This window comes from Eriocheir sinensis, chromosome 60 (assembly GCF_024679095.1).
Source record: "Eriocheir sinensis breed Jianghai 21 chromosome 60, ASM2467909v1, whole genome shotgun sequence".
Taxonomy (NCBI): domain Eukaryota; kingdom Metazoa; phylum Arthropoda; class Malacostraca; order Decapoda; family Varunidae; genus Eriocheir; species Eriocheir sinensis.
In genome coordinates, this window is record NC_066568.1 from 7,787,695 (window position 1) to 7,797,468 (window position 9,774).

The following is a 9,774-nucleotide window of genomic DNA, read 5'->3' on the forward strand; positions in this document are numbered from 1 at the left end:
GTATGATAGCGAAGGGGTAGGGATGGAGGGAAGGTAGGAGGGATAGAGGGAACGGGAGAGGTGAAGGAGAGACATAGGAAGGGAATAAACAGAAAATAAGGAAGGATAATAAAGAGAATGAGGAAAGGAGGGAAGGAGCGAGGGAGAGATGGAGAAAGAGAAACAAAGAAAGGGAGAGACGGAAAGGAGGTAAAGACGAATGGAGAGAAGGAGAAATGGAGAGACACAGAAAGGAAAATAGAAGAAATAAAGAATAAGTAATGAAGGAAGGAAGGAGGGAAGAATGAAGGGAGGGAAAGAAAGAAAATAGACATAGAAAGGAAACAAAGACAAGGAATAAAGAGGAAGGATAAGAAAGGATGAAGAGAGAAAGGAAAGACATACGCTATAGATACGCGTGACCTCAGTGCTCATCTCCGTCGCATTGACCCTTGAGGAAGAAGGAGTGAAGATAGTATGTAAAGGAGAAGGAAAGAGGAAGATAAGGGGATAAAAAGTATTAGTAAGGGGATAGAGGAAAAGGGAAGAATGGAAATTAATGATAAATAAGAAGAGAGAGGAGAGTAAATGAATGTAGAAAGGAGAGAATGCTAATCAGTTGTAAATGAAAAGGGGATGATAATGATGAAGAAAGAGAAGAAGGAATAAGAGAAAAAATGACAAAAAAAGAGAAAAAGAGAGAGGAAAGAATGGCAAATAGGAAAAGGAAGAAAGAATAAAAAAGATAATAAGATAAGAGATAAGAAAAAGAAGCATAAGAAGAAAAGGGAAGGGAAGGAGAAAGTAGCGAAAAGAATGAGAATAAGAGGAAGAGGAGGAGGAGGAGGAGGAGGAGAAAGGAGATCAGGGAGAAAAGGAGGGAAAGGGTGTGTGGGATGGTGACTTGGCAGGCCAGTGTGTGTGTGTGTGTGTGTGTGTGTGTGTGTGTGTGTGTGTGTGTGTGTGTGATTTCTATAGCTATATATATTTTTTTTTTATCCTTTACTGATTGTTGTTCGTGGTTTGAATGTATGAGAGAGAGAGAGAGAGAGAGAGACCATTACCATAGTGCTCAACCCTCTTAATGCCTTCCATTAGACCATTAGAAGGAGGAGGAGGAGGAGGAGGGGAACGGGAAGGAAGAAGAGGAGGAGGAGGAGGAGGAGGAGGAAAAAGAAAAGAAGAAAAGGTGATGAAGTAGAAAAAGATGAAAAGGAGGAGGAGGAGGAGGAGGAGGAGGAAAAGAAGAAAACAGAAAAAAATGATAAAGAAGAAAAGGAGGAGGAGGAAGATGACGTGAAACCATTTTTTAAGGAAGTAGTAAAGGAAGAAAAGAAGACGGGATGACGAAAGAGACAAAGGAGGAGGAGGAAGAGGAGGAGGAGGAGAAGATAATAAAAGGGCGGGGAGCGAGACTTGATTATTCCCCTTTGTCATTTTCTCTTCCCCTTTCTCTTTTCATTGTTTTCTGTTGTTGTTGATGTTGATGTTCTTGATGTTGTTGATGTTGATTTTGTTGATGTTATTGATGTTGTTGATGTTGATTTTGTTGATGTGCATTTTGATGTTGTTGTTTCTTATTTCCATTTTCTTTTATCTCCTTCTGCTTCTTTTTCTTCTTTTTCTTCTTCTCCTTCTTCTTCTTCTTCTTCTTTTTCTTCTACTACTTCTTCTTTTTCTCCATCTTCTTCTTCTACTTCTTCTTTTTACTTCTTCATTTTCTTCTTCTTCTTCTTCTTCTTCTTCTTCTTCTTCTTCTTCTTCTTCTTCTTCTTCTTCTCCTCCTTTTTCTTTTTCTTCTTCTTCTTCTTCTCCTTATTCTAATTCGTCGTCTCCTTCTTCTTCTCCATCTTCCTCTTTTTCATCTTAACCTTTTTTTATTTCACTTTTCTTCTTCTTCTTCTTCTTCTTCTTCTTCTTCTTCTTATTATTATTATTATTATTATTATTATTATTATTATTATTGTTGTTGTTACTGCTGTTGTTATTTGGAGAGAGAGAGAGAGAGAGAGAGAGAGTCCCGCCATTATATTCTAACACAAAAGTCAAATTTCAATCACTTTTTTTCTCTCTTCATTTCCCTTTTTCTTTGTTTTCTCTTTTCTTCTCTATACAAAGACCGATAGAAAGTAGTCCTCCTCCTCCTCTTCCTCCTCCTCCTCCTCCTCTTCCTCCTCCTCCTCTCTCTCTCTCTCTCTCTCTCTCTCTCTCTCTCTCTCTCTCTCTCTCTCTCTCTCTCTCTCTCTCTCTCACATGTATTAGGATAGATAAACAGATAGACAAGTAGATAGATAGATTAGAATATTGCACAGGTGAAGAAAGGAATGTGTGTGTGTGTGTGTGTGTGTGTGTGTGTGTGTGTGTGTGTGTGTGTGTGTGTGTGTGTGTGTTGGCGTTGGTTATGGACTCGTCTGGAATATGTTTCTGGTGATGGACACACACAAAAAAAACACGCCTGAAATTGACCTACCTCAAGATGACCTGCCTTCACCTTTCTCTCTCTCTCTCTCTCTCTCTCTCTCTCTCTCTCTCTCTCATTTTTTCGCATCAAACCAGAATTTTTTTGATTTTATATCCATCTTTTCCTCCTCCTCCTCATCCTCATCCTCTTCATCTTCCTCCTCTCCTCCTCCTCCTCCTCCTCTTCCTCTTTCGGTAGTCTATGATTTGGCACGGCAAGCGGACAGGTTGGATCTAATGTGTGTGTGTGTGTGTGTGTGTGTGTGTGTGTGTGTGTTTTGGGGTAGGTCAGGAAGTTTGTGCACGTGTGACTATGAAACACACACACACACACACACACACACACACACACACACACACATGTAAGAGGTGCGATTTTGTTTGTCTTTTAGGCCTATGTATGAAAAAATATTATATCGAATGTGTGAAAGATAGAAAGATAGACAGACAGACAGACAGACAGAAAACAGACAGACAGACACACACAAAAAAACGAAGTAGAAGACAGACGGACAGACTGGTGAGAAGAAGAAGAAGAAGAAGAAGAAGAAGAAGAAGAAGAAGAAGAAGAAGCAGAAGACGAAAGGTAAAAACAAGAACAAAAAAAATATAAGAAAAGCAAAAAAAAAAAGGTGAATGTTAGTAAAAGAGAGAGAGAGAGAGAGAGAGAGAGAGAGAGAGAGAGATTCTTACCGGCAGAAAGATAGACAGACAGACAGACAGGGCGCGGCGGCATCTCACGTCCCACACACACACACACACACACACACACACACACACACACACACACACACACACACACACAGACGGGAGGAATGTGTCACAATTTCATCGAACAATCTTTTTTTTCTTTTCTTTTTTCTTTTTCATTTTTTTTTTCCTCGTCATCTTGTACTTAATTAACGTAAATATTCCAGACTCTCTCTCTCTCTCTCTCTCTCTCTCTCTCTCTCTCTCTCTCTCTCTCTCTCTCTCTCTCTCTTTTCTTTCCTTAGTATCTTTCTACTTCTTTTTTTTTTATATATATATTATCTATTTTCTATTAGTCCCTATTTTTTTGGTGTGTGTCTCTGTGTGTGTGTGTGTGTGTGTGTGTGTGTGTGTGTGTGTGTGTGTGTGTGTGTGTGTGTGTGTGTCGTACCTGAAACAGTGTCGCTTCTGTCATTGGTTAAAATACTTGGTCTTGGTTATGCCCTTAGGAGCAGGAGGTGGAGGAGGGGGAGGAGGGAGGAGGTGGAGGAGGAGGAGTTGGTGATGATGAAAGATGAGGAGGAGGAGAAACGTGAAAACATGGATAGGCAGGCAACAGGAAGTCTATTGGCTCATTAGGAGGTTGCCCGCTCTGGTGGTCTACTCTACTCGACAGTCACTTGGTGTCTCTAGAGCACTCTAAGGATGGCATTACAAGACACTTATGATCCTCACATCAGCTATTTCTAAAGGTCAAAGAGGGGATCAATCAGGTTTTAATGAGTGTTATTTTAGGCTCACGGTACAGAAGAAGGGTCAAACTACCACCAGGGTCATGAAACTACCCCTGGAAATGCCCACAACTCCTATGAAAGCCTTGTCAAATGTATGTTTCTTTAGGCTCACGGTACAGAAGAAGGGTCAGACTATCACCAGGGTCATAAAACTACTCCTGGAAATGCCCACAACTCCTATGAAAGCCTTGTCAAATGTATGTTTCTTTAGGTTCATGGTACAGAAGAAGGGTCAGACTACCACCAGGGTCATAAAACTACTCCTGGAAATGCCCACAACTCCTATGAAAGCCTTGTCAAATGTATGTTTCTTTAGGTTCATGGTACAGTAGAAGGGTCAAACTACCACCAGGGTCATAAAACTACCCCTGGAAATGCCCACAACTCCTACGAAAGCCTTGTCAAATATGTGTTCTTAGGCGGCGAAATGTCTTTTAATACGGCACTATGTCACCTCAGTTCGTACGTTCAGTCTACTCCTGTTGCAACGAAGTAACGGTCTATGCAATATCTATTTGAGTCGGTGGTTTCCTCTCTTTCTACTTGTACAGGGAAATTGTTCCACCGTCAGATGTTCAGTAACTCCTGCCAATGTCTGTGTTGCGTCGCCTTGCTTGAATATGTAGACCTTTGTTTCTGTTTCATAAGATATTTTGTTGCTCGAAAAACTTGGAGTGGTCGACGTTTCTGAAGTTTAGGTACGGTACTTGAACACCAGTATCATATCTCATACTTGAACACCAGTATCATATCTCCTCGTGCTTGAACACCAGTATCATATCTCATACTTGAACACCAGTATCATATCTCATACTTGAACACCAGTATCATATCTCCTCGTACTTGAACACCAGTATCATATCTCCTCATACTTGAACACCAGTATCATATCTCCTCGTGCTTGAACACCAGTATCATATCTCCTCGTACTTGAACACCAGTATCATATCTCATACTTGAACACCAGTATCATATCTCCTCGTACTTGAACACCAGTATCATATCTCATACTTGAACACCAGTATCATATCTCATACTTGAACACCAGTATCATATCTCCTCGTACTTGAACACCAGTATCATATCTCATACTTGAACACCAGTATCATATCTCATACTTGAACACCAGTATCATATCTCATACTTGAACACCAGTATCATATCTCATACTTGAACACCAGTATCATATCTCCTCGTACTTGAACACCAGTATCATATTTCGTACTTGAACACCAGTATCATATCTCGTACTTGAACACCAGTATCATATCTCCTCGTGCTTGAACACCAGTATCATATCTCCTCGTGCTTGAACACCAGTATCATATCTCGTACTTGAACACCAGTATCATATCTCCTCGTACTTGAACACCAGTATCATATCTCATACTTGAACACCAGTATCATATCTCCTCGTGCTTGAACACCAGTATCATATCTCATACTTGAACACCAGTATCATATATCATACTTGAACACCAGTATCATATATCATACTTGAACACCAGTATCATATCTCATACTTGAACACCAGTATCATATCTCCTCGTACTTGAACACCAGTATCATATCTCATACTTGAACACCAGTATCATATCTCATACTTGAACACCAGTATCATATCTCATCGTACTTGAACACCAGTATCATATCTCATACTTGAACACCAGTATCATATCTCCTCGTGCTTGAACACCAGTATCATATCTCCTCGTGCTTGAACACCAGTATCATATCTCATACTTGAACACCAGTATCATATCTCATACTTGAACACCAGTATCATATCTCATACTTGAACACCAGTATCATATATCATACTTGAACACCAGTATCATATCTCCTCGTGCTTGAACACCAGTATCATATCTCATACTTGAACACCAGTATCATATCTCATACTTGAACACCAGTATCATATCTCCTCGTACTTGAACACCAGTATCATATCTCATACTTGAACACCAGTATCATATCTCCTCGTACTTGAACACCAGTATCATATCTCCTCGTACTTGAACACCAGTATCATATCTCCTCGTACTTGAACACCAGTATCATATCTCATACTTGAACACCAGTATCATATCTCCTCGTACTTGAACACCAGTATCATATCTCATACTTGAACACCAGTATCATATCTCCTCGTGCTTGAACACCAGTATCATATCTCATACTTGAACACCAGTATTATATCTCATACTTGAACACCAGTATCATATCTCATACTTGAGCACCAGTATCATATCTCCTCGTGCTTGAACACCAGTATCATATCTCATACTTGAACACCAGTATCATATCTCATACTTGAACACCAGTATCATATCTCATACTTGAACACCAGTATCATATCTCCTCGTAAGCGTCTCTTTTTCCAGCGTGAATAGATTGACTCGCTTTTTTTATTGGTCATGTTTTTTGTTTTGTTCTCCTACCAGTGTTTTCCCTTCTTCATACGGCAGGGCTTCCCATGTATTGTGTAGGTATGGTTACTATTTCTGGATGATCTGGTCAAGGTCCTCTGGGATGGAGAGAGAGAGAGAGAGAGAGAGAGAGAGAGAGAGAGAGAGAGAGAGAGAGAGAGAGAGAGAGAGAGAGAGAGAGAGAGAGAGAGAGAGAGAGAGAGAGAGAGAGAGAGAGAGAGAGAGAGAACATAAGACAGACAGACAGACAAACAGACAGACGAGGAGACAAAACAAAGCAAAAAAGAATAGAGAGAGAGAGAGAGAGAGAGAGAGAGAGAGAGAGAGAGAGAGAGAGAGAGAGAGAGAGAGAGAGAGAGAGAGATGTATGTAATATTTTGAACGCACCTTTTGGAATGTGTTTGGTTACCTCCGCAGAGTGTGTGTGTGTGTGTGTGTGTGTGTGTGTGTGTGTGTGTGTGTGTTTCAGTTTGTCTCTTTTCGTCTTGTTTTTATTTTCATTTTACATACTTTGTTCTTGTAAGTTCTCTCTCTCTCTCTCTCTCTCTCTCTCTCTCTCTCTCTCTCTCTCTCTCTCTCTCTCTCTCTCTCTCGTTTTTGTTTGTTTTCATTATTTCTCATTGATTTATTGTTGTCCCTCCTCCTCCTCCTCCTCCTCCTCCTCCTCCTCCTCCTCCTCCTCCTCCTTTGTGTTCCATAATTTCATGTATTTGTGACGGAGGGGGTTAAAAAAGAGGAGGAGGAGGAAGAGAGAGAGAGAGAGAGAGAGAGAGAGAGAGAGAGAGAGAGAGAGAGAAGGGACAAGAAGAAATATATAGGTACAAAGAAATTTAGAGGTAATACACACACACACACACACACACACACACACACACACACACACACACACACACACACACAGAGACACACACATACAGAGATGGGAAAGGGTAGTGGGAGGGAGGGAGGTAGGGGAACAACAACAACAACAACAACAACAACAATAACAACAGCAAACAACATAACAGGCTCAGGAGAAATAGCCAAATGCCTCCTCCTCCTCCTCCTCCTCTTCCTCTTCCTCTTCCATCATGACGTCGAGAAAAGTGTCCCTCAAGTGCAGTTTTTGTTACCGAGTTTAATTGTCTAAGTGTACCCAGGTAGGATTTATAGGCATCCCTTCCCCCCCCCTCTCCCCCCCTCTCTCCCCCTCCCCCCCTCTCCCCCCCTTCCCTCATCTCATATCTCTGTGTTTTTCTCTGTTTGTCTGTGTCTGTCTGTTCATCTGTCTATCTATTTGTCTATCTATATCTATCTATTTTTTTTATTGGTCATTTTTTTTCTTCCATTGTTTTCTTTCCCCTTTTCTTTTCTTTTCTGAGGCTGTCTTGTTTACTCTTTTCTTTCTTTTTTTTCTCTTTTATCCTTCCCTCTTCTCCTCTCCTCTCTTCTTCTTCTCTTCTGTTTCCTATACATATACAGCTTATTATTTTTTTTCTTCTCTTCTTCTTTTTCTATTTTTTTCTCCTATTTTTTTATCTCCTTTCTCTTGTTATCTTGTTCCTCCTTTTCTGTTCTCTCTCTCTCTCTCTCTCTCTCTCTCTCTCTCTCTCTCTCTCTGTCTCTCTCTCTCTCTCTCTCTCTCTCTCTCTCTCTCTCTCTCTCTCTCTCTCTCTCTCTCTCTCTCTCTCTCTCTCTCTCTCTCTCTCTCTCTCTCTCTCTCTCTCTCTCTCTCTCTCTCTCTCTCTCTCTCTCTCTTATCATCATCATCATCATCATTATTATTATTATTATTATTATTATTATTATTATTATTATTATTATTATTATTTTCACCTGGTAAGGAAGGGGAAAGAGGATAGAGAAGGAAGGAAGGAATTGAAATGGAAGGAGAGAAGATAGAAAGACAGGAAGGAAGGAAGGTAGAAAGAAAGAAAGGAAGGAAGGAAGGAAGGAGAGAAAGAATGAGAGAGGGACAACTTGTGATATGGGCTGCAGTTCTTCCTCCTCCTCCTCCTCCTCTTCCTCCTCCTCCTATCTTCTATCTTTATCATCCATTTCTCTCATTCACTTCCCTTCTTTTCATTTTCCACAAGAACTTACTGTATAATACCCCCTTAGAGAGAGAGAGAGGGGGGGGAGGGGGGTGTCGATCAAGAAAGGGTGGTTCGGCCGAGAAGGTTGGTGGGGGGGGGAGGGGAGAGGAGAAAGGGGGAGGGGGGGGGGGTCCATCTTCTCAAGCGCCAGCAGACCCGCTCACGACCTTCCTGCAAATGACGGCGGTGAACGGACATTGTCGCCGATAAATCTGGGAAGCGTGGGATTAGGGTGTGTGTGTGTGTGTGTGTGTGTGTGTGTGTGTGGTGGCGAGAAGGAAAGGGAACAGAAGCAGGAGGAGGAGAAAGAGGAGGAGAAACAAGAGAAAACAGAAGAAAGTACAGAAGAGAAAAACGAGAACGAGGATGAGGAGGAGGAGGAGAAACAACAGAAAACAAAAGAAAGTATTGAAGAGAAAAAGGAGAACGAGGAGGAGGAGAAACATCAGAAAACAGAAGAAAGACTGAAAGAGAAAAACGAGAACGAGGAAGAGAAGGAGAAGGAAGAAGAAGAAAAGAAAAAAAAGTACACAAAAGGAAGAGAAAGGAACCAAAGTGGACAGAAAAAAAAGTGAAAGGAAAAGGAAAATGAGATAAAAGAAGTAAAAGAAGAAAAAGAAAAAGAAGAAGAATGTATATCAAGTGAGTTTAAGAGAAGAGAAGCAGGACGAAAAGGAGGAGGAGGAGGAGGAGGAGGAGGATTGATTGAAGAGAGGTGGAGAAACACGAGGAGGAGGAGGAGAAGAGGAAGACAAGGAGGAGAAAGAGAAGCAGGAGGATTGAATGAAGAGGAGGAGGAGGAGGAGAACTACAACATATCTATAATCTTCACTCCTCCTTTTTCTTCTCTCTCCTTCTTTATTTCTTCCTTTATTTCTTATTGTTTTCCCTCCTTAAATAATTTCCTTCTTTTCTCTTTTTTTTCATATTATTTCCTCTCCTTTACTCTTTCTTTTTTCATTTAATTTTTTAATTCTTTTTATCTTTTCCTTATTATCACGATTCTCTCTCTCTCTCTCTCTCTCTCTCTCTCTCTCTCTCTCTCTCTCTCTCTCTCTCTCTCTCTCTCTCTCTCTCTCTCTCTCTCTCTCTCTCTCTCTCAGAGAGCCTCCTCTTTTCCTCTTAGAGAGAATTTAAGAGATAGAGAGTCTTCCTCCATCTTGTCACAATAGTTCAGAATTCTTGTCTGGAGAGAGAGAACGTTCCATCCTCCTCTTCCTCCTCCTCCTCCTCCTCTTCCTCCTCCTCTTTCAGCCATCACGTGGGGAGGAATGAAGGAGAGAGAGAGAGAGAGAGAGAGAGAGAGAGAGGAAGACTAATCAGTAGACAGCCAGGAGGAGGAGGGGG